Source organism: Gallus gallus, chromosome 13, assembly GCF_016699485.2.
Source record: "Gallus gallus isolate bGalGal1 chromosome 13, bGalGal1.mat.broiler.GRCg7b, whole genome shotgun sequence".
Taxonomy (NCBI): Eukaryota; Metazoa; Chordata; class Aves; order Galliformes; family Phasianidae; genus Gallus; species Gallus gallus.
This window is the reverse complement of record NC_052544.1, coordinates 17,082,776-17,100,388: the sequence shown is the minus strand read 5'-3', so window position 1 is coordinate 17,100,388 and position 17,613 is coordinate 17,082,776. Positions and strand designations below refer to the sequence as shown.

Below are 17,613 nucleotides of genomic sequence, written 5' to 3'. Positions count from 1 at the left end.
AAAATAGGACCCAGAAGAAAGTTGGGGAGCTCACAGGGACCATACCACAAAACCCCCATAGCAGTTATTGCTCAAACTGTGACTGATTTGGAGCAAATGAAGCTATTCCTGTGGTTCAAAGAGTGACCTGCGGGATGCCTCAGAGCAAAGCGCCGCTGCACCTTCTCTATGGGACAGCTGGGAGGAGTGTGCTGCACCCCGAAGGTAGCCTGGTGCTTGCATCTGCCTTCTCCTGGGGCTGGAACGGAATGCGTACTGGCTCTGCCTCCCCTTTGGACCCACCGCACCTCTGCTCCCGGTGCGCCGCTCTGTGGAGCGGGAGGACCGCCGGCGCTCGGGGTGTGGGTCGGCAGGCAACGCCGGCAGCCCGGGGCGGCCGCTTGGTTTTCTCGAGGAGGCGACGATGCTCGGAAGGAGCGCTGACTTCCCCGCGTCGGGCCGGGCCGGCAGGTGGCACTCGGGGACGCGCATCGGCGGCACTGCGCCGGGACACTGCGCTGAACGGGACGCGCTCCGGGATGGGCACCCCGAGCGGCGCCGGGGGCGCGAGGACAGCGTTGGTGCGACGCGGCTTGCAGCGATAGGTAAAGGCTGTAGATGGGACGTATTTGCAAAAAAGGCGTTGCGGTGGTCAATCACAGAATCACGGAACGGCTCAGGTTGGAAGGGGCCTCTCAGTCCCGCGCCTGCTGTGGGCCGGCTGACCCCCGGCTCCGGCTGCCCGCGGCCCGTCCGTGGTCTGAGCGCCTCAGGGATGGGGCACCCGAGTCGAAGCGCGTCTCTAAACAGGGATGGGGTGGATGCTGCCCGATCCAGGAGGAAGTTTTTCACCCAGAGGGTGGTGATGCACTGAACAGGTTGCCCAAGGAGGCTGTGGATGCCCCATCCCTGGAGGCATCCAAGGCCAGGCTGGATGTGGCTCTGGGCAGCCTGGTCTGCTGGTTGGTGACCCTGCACATAGCAGGGGGTTGGAACTGGATGAACGTTGTGGGCCTTTTCAACCCAGGCTGTTCTATGGTTCTATGATCCATGTGTTCATTTACGGTATTCCTATAAGTGTTGCCACAAGTGGCATTATGTGCCACAAGTGTTTCCCCTTGGGACTGCAAGCACAGTAATTAGTGCATGAATTATTGCACATTGATGAAATAACATTTTTTTTAAAAGAATATAATCAATTTGACAAACGTTTCTTTTGTTGCTCTTTCACTCTGTCACAATGAGAGGAGGAGACAGGCAAGGTGAAGAAGTGCTGTGAGCTGCATGGATTTAGCAATTAATGTCACGTTCGTCTTGAAGTTTGCAATTTTTTCTCATTAACCTGAAAATGTTCTTGCAATTTTCTTCTCCTAGACTGCTTTTGAAGTAGCAAAGCGCTTTCTATTCATTTCAAGGTGTCTGAGAACAACTGTCTCTATCATGGTGCGAAGCAGGAGGGAGGCAGGCAGGCTGAGAATCACAGAGCAGCGCTTCAATCATTACATCTATCATCTGTTTAACTCCTTGATTTAAATACTATTTATCTGTTTTACTTCAACTGTCTGAAGAACTGAACTAAATCACTGTCTATATTAAAAGAAAGACCTTCTACTCTCTCTGCACCGTCTAATTGTAGTTAGTAAATAAATAATGTGGCCCCAGTTCTGATCTCATTTGCTGTAGCTATACCCTGGCTCACTTCCACTGACTGTAAGGAAATTGATTTCTATTTTACAGTGCTCTGCACAGCCCGCTGCACTCTGCACCATCTGTGTGCACTTGCTTGCACCCTGCCATGCTAACGCAGACTCATTTTAGGACTGAGATGAGCAGATCAGACGGAGGCGGCAGCAGTGAAGCCCCTCACTGCATTTGATGGAGGCAGGAATGGCCATGGCCGTGCAGCCAGGTCTGTGCAGCCCAGCACACAGCTGTCCTGTTCTCCTGAGAGCTCTCGCATAATATTTGGTTGGCTTGCTCAGTTTGGAGTTCTTCGGTGGTTTTGTTGCTGTTGTCTTGTTGTCTTTTTTTAATCCCAAAGCTGTCCTCGTTATACACATGCCCTATCTATTAGTGTTCTTGCTACTGCACACATCTGCTCGTCATTGCCAGCTGCAGCACAGGATGGGTTGTGGCCAGCAGTGTCCCACTCCATGGCTGCTCCTTTCAGGGAACCACAGCAGGGCTGCTGCAGGTGGGCTTCACCCCAGGTGCTGCAGGCCATGACGAACTGCTTGCAGTTATTGTGGGCTGCAGTTGCTGTGTTATCAGTGTGTGTCAGCAACTCTTGCAGAAAATGCCCAGTTTCTACTGGGTGGGGGTCTCAGGAGCACAGCCATCCCGAGGCACCCCGTGCCTTTCCAGCTCGGATGCTTTGTACTCCACAAGGAATGGAAAGAGCAATATCCCAAGCCAGCTTATGGGCCCTTGTGGCCAGGTGATGGAAATGTGTGCCTGGGATGTTTTCCCCAGGAGGTCAGTGAGGAGCAGGGGATCTGCCCTGGGTCTGGAGCAATCCTGGAGCAATGGGGCCAGCCCCGCTGAATGCCCCTCTCCCCCACTGCAGGGCTGAGGTCACTGATGTCACACCACCAAGTCTGGAGATCTGTTCTAAAAGTCCTTTGCTCTTCTTTCCCAGCTGTCTTCTTTGGGTCAGGTTATAAACCTACTGACCAACAGTAATACAGAACTCCATAATGTGAAATCTTTCTTTCATGTGTTAGTTGTGCTCTAAACAACAGTTTGCCTCACTGGACTCTCATATCTCCCATGAGCACTGGCAACAGTCATGCCATTCCTTTGGGTTTTTGCAGTAAATATTCATATTTTTTTTCTAATGGACCAGTTTCTAACAAGCCAAACTTTTTTTTTTGTATGCAGGGCCCTTTTAATACACTCGGCTCTCTGTTCAGGAAAGCAGATCTGATGAAACATCCCATTTCAGTGAGGGCAATTTAGGCTAGACATCAGGAAAACCTAGCTAACGATTAAAATAGTGAGGCACTGCTGTGAGCTGCCAGCAGAGCTTAAGGAAACTCCATCATGGGAAGTCTTTAAGAAGAAGTTTGGCAGGTATGATCAGGAATGACTTAACGATAATTGATCCTGACTTGGAGCAGGCGAAGGGACTGGACCATTTCTTCCTTTTTTTCTTTTTTTTTTTTGTTTTGTATGCTTTCCAAGGATTGAAAAAAAGAAAAGTTGGATTTAAATGATTCAGTGTTACCAAATGTTCCCTCCCCTCTTTCTAAAGGAATTTTTCACTACATTTCAACCGAATGTGCAAATAGTTGAGCACACTTTGTAATGTATATCCCACATCAAGGTCTGAGCCCCTGAAGGACGTGGCCCCACCTCCCTCTATACTGTACTGTTTCTCCTCTTCCCCCGTTGCTCGGTTTTGCTGTACTGCTCACATTGACTCTGAGATCCATTTCTCCACCGACGCCAAAATGGGGCAATCACACTGAGAGCAGCAGAGCTGCAGCTGCCTTATGCACCAGGACTGAGCCAAGGCTCTCATTTCCACCAAGAAGAATTAGGAGTTTTAAGCAAATATTATTCAACTGAACTTGAAGGAAGAGCTGAGCATTCAGAAAATGACTCACTGTGCGGGCGAGGAGTGTGCGCTGCCTGGAGATGTTGTCTGGAGCGCTGCTCTATTGAATCCATGAGCGCACTGACTAACAGCAAAACTGATGCAGAATGCTGATGGTGCCTTTGACCTTTAAAACCTTTATAAATTTTGTAATTTGCTCACTTTCTAATTCAAAAAAAGCAGTATTAGTCACTCTTTACACTTGCTTCCCCATAGTCAGTGAGAAGATATACAGATAGATTTTAATGATCATAATCAGTGTCTCAGTACCATCTATTGCAGCATAGTGCATCCTGAAGATGTTGTGGAGTGACGGACAGCCGAGAGACAGTAATCCCAAAAAAACTCCTTCCACGCTCACATTTGCATGCACAGCATTTTGAACATTCAGAATAATCAATGTGAAATCAAAACAAATATTGTGCTTTATCTTCAACACGTTTGTTGTTCCGTCCTGACATTTTATTTAGGCTGGGGAAGACTCAGTGCTTGGTGCAGGGTGAGGCGGGGAAGTGTGGGCGCATCCGCTGGGAAGTCTGGATGTGGTTTGTTTGGAAGACACTGTGATGCCATGAGAAAGAGTTTGGTCTGTGGCGGATGGAGGGCAGCTGCTGGGTGGCACCAGGCTGTCCTGCTCTGTGGTGGCTTTGCAACCCTAGGGCAACAGCTGGTGACGTCTGCAATGCTAATAGCAGATAGACACCAGTTACTATTTCCTGATAGAAATGAGCCAGAGCTTGAGTTACTTTCCAAATCCTCATAACTTTGCAGGTTGGAATTAAAATAGAATATTTATGCAAACCACACAACTGATTTTGGCTTTAGGATGTGAAAAGCTTGCCTGATGAGCTTTTGCCAAATAAAACCACCCTGGGTTTTATTTCACAGCAGCTTTTCCAGGCGAGGATACTTTTCAGAAAATGAAATCCGTTGACCTTGGCCGGGCCGAGCAGTGAGGGAGGGGTGCGTAAAGGTTACAGCCATGTAACTTTCTAAATCAAGTCCTGTGTAAGTTCACCGAATCCAGCATAGCTCTTTTTTTGACCTTCATGGCCTTCCAGCCAAGATCACATGGGAGCAGCAGGGCTGGTTTCCCACCCCAGAACAGTCTCACCAGTATAAAAGTCTGCGGAACCGCCGAGCGGTGAGCAGTGCTTTACAAGCAGTACCATTTTCTCACTTCTTTGTAGTGATTGTTGTCTTTGGTCAGTTACTGCCATCCCTCTATTGCCATGGGGAGCAGGAGGACCCATACCAAACATGCTCAGTGCTTACAAGGTCAGTTTTCCAAAAAAAAACCCTCAACTTGCTTTCCATCACACAGCTGTATCCAGGCACCTAATCTCTGCATTCCATTAATAACACAGGTTATGCACAGAGGGTCTGTGCAGAGCTAAGCTTGCTGCTTGCCCTGCAAACATCTGTGTCCCCATGCAGGCAGTGGGTATTCAAACAGGAGGATCGGGCATGTTGCCTTCTCTCCCTTCACTATGGCTTGCTTGCTGTAAATACCTTTTGAAGACACCTGAGAGAAGCTCTGTGAACCCATGCAGCCACAATGGGTTTGCCAGAGCAGCAATGGGCACAGGGATGGGGGGAAAGAAATGAGGGAACCAAACAGAATGTTGACTGAAACCTCCTCTTCTGGTTCAAACTTTGGATGTGTTTCTCAGTCCTGGTATTTCACTGCTGTGAGTCTCTGCCTGGATTTCTGCTGTGTGTGTGTGACATCTCAACTAGCAGTTGTGGCAGTCATGTGGTCACTAAAAGTTGTAGCTTTGGGTGAGAAATGGGCAGTGGGAAGAGCTTTCTGTTCTCATACGCATCTTAGTAGTGCTGAAAAAGAGGATGAGACCTCGGAACCACGGGGTGGCTTAGGTTGTGTGGGGTCTCTGGAGGTCTCTGGTCCCCTCGTGGGACCACACTGCTCAGGGGTTTACCCACAGTTAATCCTTCCATGCAGAGCCATGAGCCACTGCCAGCTCTTCAAGGCAGCCATAGCATTTCTTCTCAGGCTGAAGACGCCTCTGCAAAGGGAAGTTTTTAATCATCAACCTGTCTGGAAATAGTTACTGTCCCCTGCAAGCATAAATATATTCTGTGAATGACTAAATTTTCTATGTGCTGGAGTTACCTGCCAATTTCTGCCACACATAACGAATGTGTGACTTTCTGTCCATAAGGCTCATATTAAGGCTTAGCAAAATCGTGGTTTGACTTTACCCTGTGCAGATGGACCCGATGACCTGTTCTTCAGCCAGGTGCTCACAGGGCTGAAGGAGAGCCTCGGAAAAGCACTGAGCCACTTAGTTCTTCCTCACCTGCTAAGGACTGAGCTCCACAGCTCAGCAGCATCCCACTGAAGCTCACTCTTATATGGCTTAGCTTGTCTGGAAGCTTCATGAGCCTGAGTGAGGTTTGGGTTCATGATCATACCCAAAATTGGAGATGTTTTGCCAGGGTTTTGCTATGAAAAGTGCTCGCAGCTCCATTGACTGGCTGTGCTGCTTCTGCAGCATCAATTCTATCCCTGGCTGACACCTTTGATTTTGGAAGTTGTCTCCATTTTCCAGAGAAAAGTATGTACGTTAGCTATTTTTGGATAGCGTATATTTAATCTCCTGCAAGAGAGGGAGCAATTCACTTGTTCCCTATTTCCAGAGCCATTACATTTCTCTTAGTGACAGCTCCAAGGAACAGAAATCCTTAACTTGTTTAATGTCTTCATTTGGATGATCGAAAGACATCTAACCAAAAATCCACTTCTGTACCGCCATGCAGAAAGGAGCACGGAGCACCTTCTGGATAGAGGTGCTTCTCTTCCATCTTGGATGAAAGAGAATGCTAAAAAGAAACCAGGTTTTGAATGGTTCTTGTGTCTGTTCAGAAGCCAACTGAAAATACTGCTGTCTGTTCATCATTTTCTCTGGTCATTCTTTAATTTTATGTTTAGCTGAGGACAAACTGTGGACTTTGCACCATGTAAAGTGTATTTAGGCTCTGTGCTCAAGTGAAAAATGAGTTGTCCTCTGTGCCAGCATTGGAGTGCTCAGGGAGAAATCTGGGACAGTTGCATGGGCTGCCAACGGAAATAACTGATGGAAGATCTGACTGCATTTAATTGAAAACACATAAAGCGGCAGCATATTGTGAGCTCCTTGTGATGGAAAAGTGACAGAAGGCAAAGCAGTGACTTCAGAGGGGCTGCAGCACACAGCCAGGGGCTTCTTAAGCCTGGCTTGCTCCCTACACGTGTGCTGGGAGAGCTGGGCTGCTCCTGAGTTGTGGAGATGCTCTCTGTTGCTAGGAGCTGCAGGGGCCTCTCCCCCAAATCAGAAAAATGCAATCGTTGCTGGGGTGTTCCCAGATCAGCAACAGTCCTGAAGTCCTGACGTGTTTGCAGATTTGCTTAAAAAAGTAAAAATATCAAAGCACAGCAGCGGCTGCCCTTGAAATGCAGGTTGTGTTTGTGGTATTGGCTGATGCAGTGTGTGCAGTCACAGCAGCTCACTGCAGGGACTGCCCTGTGGCTCTGCAGGAGGGCCTTGGTCCTGGCCCTGGTCCTGCCTGTGAGCAGCACTCGTGGACTGTGGTGAGTGCAGGCAGCTCCGGGGTAGGAGAATGCTGCGAGGTGGAAGCAGCAGCAGGCAAGATCTGGATTTGGGGCCAAGGTAAATAAGAAGCTGAGACAAGGTGAAGAACATAAGGTCATGCCACTGGGGCAGCGCAAAAACACTGGCTCTGTTGCATGTTGGTACTGATGAAGCAGCTCTAATGAGGAGACTGACAGCAGAGGCACAGGCTGATGTTTGGTCTGGTACAAATTAAACCATTTGCTCATCTATAGTACACGTTCATACACGTAGAAGAAAGGCTGCAGTGTTTAGTCAACAGTTTTTTGTTGATTTTTTTTTTTTTTTTTTTTTTGGTTGAAGCCGACTATTTTACAAACTGGCTGAAAAGCCACCGTCCATTCACAGGAGCTCTTGGCTGTGCTCTGAGCAGTGCAGAGCCCACTGCACCTCAACATCAGTCCTCCAGTGATGCTCTTGGTTCCTCTGAGAGGTGGGATGTGGGGGTACAGAAGGAGCATAGCAGCCCCTGCTGCCCCTGCCGCACAAATGCCCTCTGTGGATCTTAACCACCATCTGGGCACCAAACTCCATGGATGGACTTGAGGAAAGATAATCACAACAGCTGCACTTGAAATTTTCATGGAGAAAGCGGAGCGGGGGTTTTCTTAATTCTCGACTCCCTTTCTTTGTCTCTCACACGTGGATGTGCACAGAGGCACTGTTCTCTGGGTTTCTCACTTACTCTAAATCAACCTGAGCAAATAGAAACACCAAAACCATGGGAAACTGACATTTGTCGGTATGGTCTCCAGCATCCCATCTGTGCAGCGTGCATCTAAAACTTGTGCAATAAGGCCAGCACATCTGTAATTAGAAACAGCCACCAGTGGGAAATGGTGCTGCACGTTCTCTATGGTTACCCACAACACAAGAGCTGTAACACGAAAGCTTCGGGCCAGAGGAACAGCTCATTACCTCCACATCACAGGGAGTACAAGGCTGGTTTTTAGGAGCAGCAGTGGTGTTTTAGGATCAGGACCCACATGCACTGCCCTGCCAGCCTGCCGCCGTGGTCTCGTAAGCTGTGCTTCCAAAGCATTTCACCTTGATGTTAGGTCAGGGCATGGATCAGGGCTCACACCCCTGCTCAGCCCTCAGCTATGGCATCAGATCCCACTCTGAGCTTTTTGTCACAGAAGAGTGATGTGAGGCAGAAAAACTCCTTCTCGACAAGGAACGATCTTGAAATTTCAGAGGAATGAGAAATGCCAGGGTTTGAATTTTCACATTTCTTTCAAAATTGCAACTTACACAATCTGCACCAAGACAGACAAGCGCTGGGCACTGCTTTAAAAACACTCCTAAAGGGGCAGTGTGGCTGGGGCTGGGGAGCCGACCTCCCTGGCTGTGGGGAGAACTCCGCTGTGCCGCATTGGGTCCCCTGGCTTTCACCTATGCTTGGCTGCTGTGGTCCCCAGGCGGTGCTCCTGGCTGCAGTGGGTCCCCAGCTGAGGGCTGTGCTGGCAGTGTGTGTGCTGCTGATGGCTGCTTGGTTTGGAAGCCATGGGCAGTTCACGTGGCTGCCCTCATCTTTAGATGAAGAATTTTAATAAATTGGAAGTAGGAAAAAAGGCCATCTTAAGCACAGAGAATCTATACGGAAAGAAAGAGACATGGCCTCCATTTGTCTGCTCTTTCAGCACTTAGAAGCAATTATTTCTAGAAACGCAAATTAATTTTCCAGACTAGACCTCACCACAGTCAGAAAGTGAAATCACTTCATATAGAAGCACTAAAAGACAGGCTATTAGCACCAACTGCCTGGGGTACGTCAGCCTGGCCTCCATGCAGGACCTGAAGATGGAAATAGTGCAGCTCTTCATGCCCATTCATTGGCCGTTTACTAGAGCTGTTTATCTGAGGAAGCAAAACGAAGCAGTTACTGCAGCCCCAGTTTAGATGCTCTGTCCTCGGGGAACTGCTAGAATTTGCACAGAAAGGTCAAATAAACAGCGTAAACATTTTGCAGCCTCCAAGTTTCTTTGATTAAAAATGAACAGATACTAATTAGTGATATTAAATTAGCCGTATCAATCTTGATCGAGTCTGAAGGAAAACACTGAAATCCATTTTAAAGACTTTCCTACTAGAGCAGGGAACTGTTTGCTTTCCTTGCAAAATAAAGTTGCTCCTCAGATTTTCCACCTGCGTTTGTTGGGAACAGCCCCTGTTTGCAGATCCCCGGTGACGCTGCTGGCTGTGTTCAGGTGCTGTTTTCCTCAGAGTTTAAGCTGCCACTTGTGGGCAATGCTCAGAACCAGTGATCGCAGTCACCTCCCACGCCGTTGGTTGGATGTGCTGGAGCAGGGGTGGTGCTGGGCTTAGGAGTGAGGAGGAAAGCACAGGTGTTGATAGGAGGAAAATTATTTTCTTCTGAGAACTCTTTCAGTGAACACCAAATATTCAAGAGATTTTGCACAGCCCCTGTGTGTGCTTCGTGGTGACCGACGTGCCTGAAGTCACTGCAGGAAGGCCAACTCTGCAGAGTGGGGACTGCTGGCGGACCACCCAGGCTCACGCACGGAAAGCTCTTAGGCCAGCCCTATATTACTGACTTTTTCCAGCGTGGCCGTCTGGGCGCAGGGATGCTGGGCTGCCATCGCTCCCCAGCAGAGCCGTGTTAGCAGAGCGTGCGTTCTGAAAATACGGAAGAGGAAAATTACTTTTATTTTCATTGGAATCCTATAAGTGTCTTTGACAATCATTGCCATAATGTTGTTTGTACAAGCAGAGGTACCGTATACGAAGCATGGAAGTATTGCCACGTTATAAACATAAGAGCGAGGTTAAACCTGAGATCTGCTTGAGTGTCTATGGGATGCTGCCATTCTACTGACATATGGTAATGTTTTCTCCCAGTAATCTCCCTCAGAAGTAGTTCTAGGCCAACTCGTCATACATACAATATATAGCAGAGTTTATAAAGTTATTAGAGCAAAAATGTTTTTGGAGATCCCATTTCACTGCACAATATGCATCTTCAGCAAAAGCAATCTGTAAACAGATATGTTAGCTGCATACAGAACTCCTTTTCATATTTACTCTGACAGCCCTAATGGTGGATTTCAGCCAAAATGTTTGTGCAGCTTCATGCCTGGAGGTTTCTACTTCAGATTTACAGCTGCATGTTTTCCTGTGTGATGGATGATTATTTCAAACTGCTGCTCTCTTCAGTCGTCAGAATGCCAAAAAGACAGTTCTTGTTGCAAGCTACAACTCAGAGCTCAAGCCAGATTCTGCATGCAGTTCATGTCAGCGTTTGTAGGGGACGGAGGCTGCTCCATGCGAAGTAACAGAAGGACAGAATCGGGTCCTGCAGGGTTCAGCGGAGCAGTAATAAATAATAATAATGTACATCTACTGAACAATTATTTTAGCTGAAGTAAACAATCTGAGGCACTATCAGAATCTTTCTGGCAATTTAAAATCTTCTGTATTAAGTTTGCTTTCTGCAAAAGCTGTCTGTGCCTCCGGCATGGGGCTCAAACCCGGGTGTGAGCCGAGTGGCAGAGCTTCGTACGGCTCCGCGTGGCCGTCAGCCCACTCGAACTTACTGCGCTCATTAAACATTTATCCCAAACATAAACCTTCCCTCGGCCCATCTGCAGTAAACATAAAACACAATTCTGGTGCACCTGGATTGCTCAGATTCCTTCTGTGACTGATCACAAGTTTACACTAAACCTGGAATTCCACAGTGATTCCTTTTGTTTGCTTGTTTGTGTTCAATCTAGGTCCAAAGACAGAAGGCAATTAAATAATGAGATTAACACAAGTTCTGGTGTGTTTTTACTCAATAGCTGGTTGCCAGTACATGTCATTATCACTGCTACTTGGCTGCAGGCTTAGGTATCCATGTACAATACAGGCATTGCTTTAATGGATATTTTCAGAATCTTTCAGGATGCCGTTCCCAGAACCCATTCTTCTCAGTTTCCTCTCAGTTCTCCAGGAAGGCTTTGCTGCTGGGGGAGCCCTTACCCACTTAGGTCTGGGTGCCAATGAAAGTGACATCAGTGGCAGGAAATACAGTGCATGCCATGCGATGGGAGATGGCCCTCACAGCAGACCCGGCCAGCCTATTCACCACCTGTAGCAGTCAGAGTGAAATAAAAGATTTGATATCAGACCTGCACAGCTCTGAAACAAAACCTTCACAAACTGCAGTGTCACTGAACAAATCGATCTGCTTTACAATGAGGTTTTGCCTCCATCTCACTGTAGAAGGTGTGCACTCCTGCACGCTAGGAGCAGAGAGGCCAAGTGCTCATGTACGTATGTGGGTCGGAGGGAGGTGGGTGGTGCTGCTGCTCAGTGCTGCTGAGCTCTGTGGTGCAGTGCTGAGGAATTGGGAAAGGTGTTGGGGAAGTGTGGCTGCAGGGGTTCCTTCCTTGACATCACTGAACGCAATTTTATGTTAAGTAAATATCTGCATCCGTTTCATTCCAACCTCTGTAACCAAACCTAAACTAACTAAATAAGGCTCTGCCCAAGAACATATATTTTGGTTTGGTTCCTAATTTTAAGGTTTAGATAAAACTGAAAAGATTTGGTTTTTATCATCATTCTTCACTCCCAGCTGGCATCTAACTTCCATGAATGAAAGCAGACTGGCTGCTCTCCCGTAGCTCGTTTATCTAGGCCAAGCTGAAACATCTGATTATTATTATGTGGCCTTATTGACAGACTGGTTCAAGATTCCCAGGGCAGAATTGGAAGAGACAGTTTTAATATCCCCTTCAACAACGTTTTCCAGGAACAGAGGTGTTTATTTAGATACGAACACAGTTCTCCACAGTTCTACATTGGTCCCAGCACTGTCATGGCTGAGTAGAGCCACACCAGGGCTGGGGGGGATCCCGTGCCCTGGCAGTGCAGGGTTGCCCATGGCCACACTGTGAGTTGCCCAGTGCTGGCTCTGCCTGGCACTGCCGCAGAGCCTCGTGGTTGGCACAGCGCAGTCAGACCGGCATGGCCGGGACTCGACATGCACGTACTGCATGTGTTTGCTAGTTATGGAAAGAATGGAGGCTCTGGAGTTATCCTGGGAATGCCACACTGTCTGTTCCACTTCTTATCACACCAGCATTGGCTCCTGAAGCTGTCCAGCTTTTGGCAAGAACTCCCTGGCTCTCCTGAAGGATGAGGTGCGGATGCAGGACGTTCCCTGACTCTGTGCCCACTGCAGCTGCCCCGTCTCTGTCCTTGGGGCTGGGGCTGAGCACAGGCGCTGGGAGCCGGGCTGCTGCTCACTGCCTGCAATGTGAAACGTCTCATGGTTTGCAGGGCTTTGAGCAAGAAACATCTCAGCTTGTGATTTTCTGGTTTTCATAAATCTGAGGTTTTCTGATGCTGTGGGACTGTTGTCATCTTGATTTACTTTCTGGGTTTGAAAAGTTTGAACTTGTACATCCATCCATAGGTTTGTGCCTCTCTGCACAGCACTTCACCAAGCTGCTTCCCAACCTTTTCTTCTGCGTGGGATGATAGAAGATTTCTATGCTGGAGTAAATGCAAGGATGCAAAACCCTCCTGAGGCAGTTTGCTCCAGTCCAGCTTACTGCTGTCTTCTATGCCATCATATTTTTTATATTCCTTTCTCTGGTTCCCTACAATATCACCCCAAACTAACTGGCATTGTGTTTCCTAGCCTTTTAACCACTATTAGAGTGGTTTTACTAAGTGATTGCTGAAAAAGACTTTCAAGCTTCCTGAACACAATCATGTATTAAGAGAATAAAGGAGACAGCATGCTGTGCTTCACAGGCTTATTTCTTACTACCAATTAATGGCTTTGAATGAAGCTGTAATTCAGTGGTGACTAATACTGGAGATGAAGATTGTCTTATCTCTATTATTTAGACCTTGTTCATCGCTTTTACAACAATACTGAGTAATAAAAATAATAACATCATATTGCAGCTACACCAAAGATTTTAATTTGTTTATCAGAATCTCAGTACCAGCCCATAGGGGCTCTTAGAAAGACAGAATGCCTTGGGAGACTCCATGCTTAAACCAGGATGGAGTAAAGCAGGGGAGGTCTCTGCAGCACCACTCCAGGTCCCGGTGTGTGGAGGAGTAGGACTGGGAGGGATGGGCAGAGCACAGCCTTGAAAGAGGTGGGGATCAGCACTGAGACCTGAGTCCAGGTCAGCTGTTCTGGCAGAATCCTGCTCTGTTGGTCCCATTTTGCAGATGGGACCAAAATCCGGACAGTCGGTGGCCGGGCTGGGGGGTTGGGCAGCCCTCATGCAGCCAGGTCCCCTCTGGCTCTTCCCCACCAGTATCCTCCCACCCCAGTTCTTCTTCAGTGAGACCGGGGGGTTCCTCAGCATCTGCAAATCCGAGTGTTGTTTATAAATACGTGATGTACTTAGAAAAGTGCTGTTCAATTTACCAATAATGCCGTATTTATTTTTCCCAATTGTGTCTAGTCACTAAGTCATAATTCTGCATCCTATTGGCTGACTGAAATGGTTTCTCAGGAAACTGGCAATTAAGGAGTGGGGAAAATGTCTGTGAGTCACAGATACTTACAAACAACAGGGATTGATTGTGCTGCAGCAGGATCCAGCAGAGCCCCTGCCCAGTCTCCTTGCCATGCTGACCTGTGCCATGCTCTGGGATCAGACCACTGCTCCACCCCGAGGCAACCACTGCCCCACTGGGCCCATTCTGGGGTTAATCGGCATCATTTTGGTTCATCCCCAGCCCCACTTTCTTCATGTGGTGATCATCATCAATGCCATCACACTCTGCTTCCTCCTGCACTGCTGCAAAGCCCACGTGCTTTTCCCTCTCCAGCTGCAGGCAGGTGAGCTGGATGGTGCTCACTGTTCTGCACATTTGGAGAAGGAAAGCAAAGGGCACTCAAGGTCCCCAGGTTGTTACATCATTCCTGGACCCCTCTGTCCCCAGTTCTCCTGCCCAGCTGCGTGCTGCTGAGGGATGAGCAAACACACAGACCTCCCAAAATAGCCCCAAGTGACCAACCAAACAAAAAAACATATGCAGGCTCTGCTAGCAGTGTGCTGGGAGCATCATCTGTGGTGATCTGGGGCCGCTGTGCTGCAATAGGATGGACCGTGTGGCAGGGATCCTGCATCTGGCTTTAAGCAGCTCTTCTGCTATTCAAGGTGTATCTGATGGAAAAGGGATGCAGTTCTGAAATAATCCATCTACCGTCATATGGAGAGTTGATGATGGAACTAGAAATGGATGCCCATGTTGGCAGCACCCTGTGACGCGCTGCGTGATGCGGTGCTGCAGATGCAGCCTCTCTCGGTGTCTCCTTGTCTTTTATCCACAATTTCACAGAAACTTTCAGAAATTTCAGAAATCTTCTCTTGCTTCTTTATCTGCCTTTCAGCTCTACTTACAGCTTAATTTCTATTAGCTGTGCCATTATCTCTTCCTTGAGTTCTGACATACATTACTCTGAAATACAAAAATCTTATTTCATATTAAAGCTAATCTACAATTTTGATTTAATAAATTGGACCACGCTCAAGGAAATCAGAGTGAAATATCAGCTTGTTAAGTTTCATATCACCAGCCCCCTGGTAGGTATAATATGGCAATTTCTGGAGAATAAATTATCAGAAAGTTTTATATGCTGTGTCTAATCACAATTTCTATCAGATAGAAATTACCACCTATTTCCCGAAGGATGGATTTTTTTTTTATTATTTCTCTATACAACTGTGAAATTAATTATGCCATTTAGGGTGGGAGTTTATGAAAAAGACACAGAGGGTGGTTCTTTGGGAATTATCTCACTGATGTTACTTCAACCATCTAAATAAACACAAGGGATTCATTTTAGAGGGAGGTATAGTCATCAAATGCTTTGATTCCGCATATCAACTCTCTCCCGCTTCAAAGTCTCATTTTTGTTATTTAGCACCAGCTCTCATCTTCCCCAGTTTTTTAAATGCCCTCTTCTGTTCAGCACTTTTGAGACATTTTCCTAAGTGGGTTGTTTTTTCCACCGGCCCTTGTTGAGCTGCATCATTATTCTGCATCTTAACAGCACTCTAATCTTCTCCCTAATTACATGTAATGAGTATTTTGGAGTTGACAGAAGTACATCAAGACCTAATAATAAAGAAAATGACTAAATCTAGTCTTCCAATTATATTCTATTAGCTCAGATGGTTGGCATCTAGTAGATGTAAAAATAGGCATTATTAGAATCCTCCAATCTTCCCTTGGTATTTCATCCCCTACCTCACATTGTGTTTCCACAACCACATCAGCAACAGTCTTCTCTGCCTGAGCCCAAGTTGTATGGAGTCAGAACAGAACAGAGCATTTAGCACAAAGTCCTCTACGTGTTGGAGATGAGGCCATTGGCAACTGGTCAGTGGGAGCAGGTTTAGCACTCAGCTGTGAAGTTCCATATAGATTAAATGTGCCCAAAATATAGCAAGGTGCTAAAAATGATGCTCCCCAGCATATGGGAGAAGCGAGGGTCTTCAGTATCACTTAGGATATGCATCTTTTCTGCCTATTAGGTATTGAAAAGAAACAAATCTATCATCAGAACTGGAAAGATTTTGGTGTTTATTCATTCATTCTGAAACAGGAGTTTTGAAGTGGCGTTGAGTCCAAGCCCCACCATTGGCACCCAAGCTTTCTTGGGGTCAGGAGCTCACGCTGATATCTCTCTGACTTTGGAACCTAAATGCAAAAAAAAGCATCACAGTTAATGTAATCTGTAGGGAAGTGTTGCCCTCACCCTTTCCCTGGTCGTTGTCTTCTCTTCTTCTGTTGTAGTCCTCCGTAATGTGGTAGAAATGTTGAAAAAGTGCCTCCTAGAGGAGGATAGATACAGAAGAAAGTTTAAATATTTGATCATACCCGTAAGCCACTATCTTATGCCTTCAAGAAAGCTTTGTGAGCTGTGGCTTTCCCTGCTCCCCTCCTCAGACCAGGGACTGTTTGGAATTGAATCATTAAAATCAAAACGAACCATCAAATGCAAGCCCGGCTGTGGCTTCACTACTTGAAAGGAACTTCTTGAAAAACACAAAGGTTTGGATGTTCTGACCCAACCCCATTCACTGCCTTCCCTGTTCCCAGGAAGTTCTCAGGCTAGGAGCCAAACCCACACCATTCTCAGCTCTTTGCTTTCTCTTCCCCATCCCACCAGTGAGGGCCATGTGCTTTGCTTCCCATCCCTCAAGAGTCCCATCTCATACCGCTGAGATGCATCCCAGAACCTTCAGATAGCCTGGAAGGCCATTTCCCACAGACAGCGCTGAAAGAACATGTCAGATTAGAGGCGCTCCCTGGTGAAGTGCCATTGGGAAGCAGAAGTGTGATCAGACTCAGAGATGGCCCATTAGCTGCTTGAGTGGTGGAAATGAAACTTGTTAACAATTCTGCTGTTCCTCACAGAAAAACGGCCCCAGTGAGGTTTAACCCAGCTGATCTATCCTAAAGACAATTATAGGATGCAAATATTTATAAACCACCCATTTACTTTATGCCTATGGACATGTTGAAGCCCATCTCTGTGTTCCCGATGCAGCCTTCCCTGCTGCCGGGGCTATGGCCCGCTCACCCCGGTTCATATTTTGTGTATCCCACACATGGAACTGCACTGGAGGAGCCTCCATGAGGACACAGGGGGCTCAGCCCGGGCAGGAGGGACCCTGGTGAGCGGAACCAATGCCGTACACAGGAGTGGAGTGCTTACAAATAGCTTCTGTAGGAACAGATGTCCCACGACAGGCACAAAAATAATCCTTTTGGTCTTTTTAACGACTGTCACCACCCCATTTTCCTCCCCCCAAAAACAGAACTGTCGGCTCCAAACATGCCTCGGGGAAAAAAGCCAGACTGACAGGAGGGAAAGGGCCGGGGCACAGCAAAGGACTGCAGTCAACCTGAAGCTGAACACTCCAGACACGGTGTGATTTATATGCCCTGTCTGAAATAATGGCTTCAGCAGAAGAAAAGCCCCTATTGAAATTGCTGCTGTCACTTCTGCTTCCTGTTTATAGCGCTGGATTCGGTTACACAGATGTCAGCGGTGCCATCACTGTGCTGACAGGTAGGGGAAAATATAAGAACATGAGCTCTCAAATCACATTTTGGTGCCAATATCTTCCTTAGCAATAAGGGGCAGGAGAAAAACAATTTCAGAAAGACTGCAGCATGTAACCACAGTCACTGTTGAAGCAGAACAATTATTGTTGCTATAAAGGAATGTGTGATGCATCATCCGCTCCTTAACCACTCCTGTGGGAGAAGGAAGGGTTATCGGGGGACTCGAGGGGAGCAGATATCTAACCCCGATCTTTAATAAAGGAGCTGGAGAGAAATCAGGAAATTATACACTTGTAGGGTTGATCTCAATGGTAAATACAAGTCTACAGGAATTAATAAAGG

At 47.3% G+C, this 17,613-nt stretch overlaps 1 protein-coding gene across 1 annotated transcript in view; it reads left to right on the top strand.

The window, feature by feature from the left end:
* The first annotated feature begins 459 nt into the window (after positions 1-459).
* NR3C1 (nuclear receptor subfamily 3 group C member 1) overlaps positions 460-17,613 on the top strand; it is a 102,277-nt gene continuing 85,123 nt past the window's right edge. The window contains exon 1 of the mRNA XM_046900387.1: positions 460-584. The gene's annotated coding sequence lies outside the window, so the exon portion shown is untranslated. The remainder of the gene's footprint in view (positions 585-17,613) is intronic.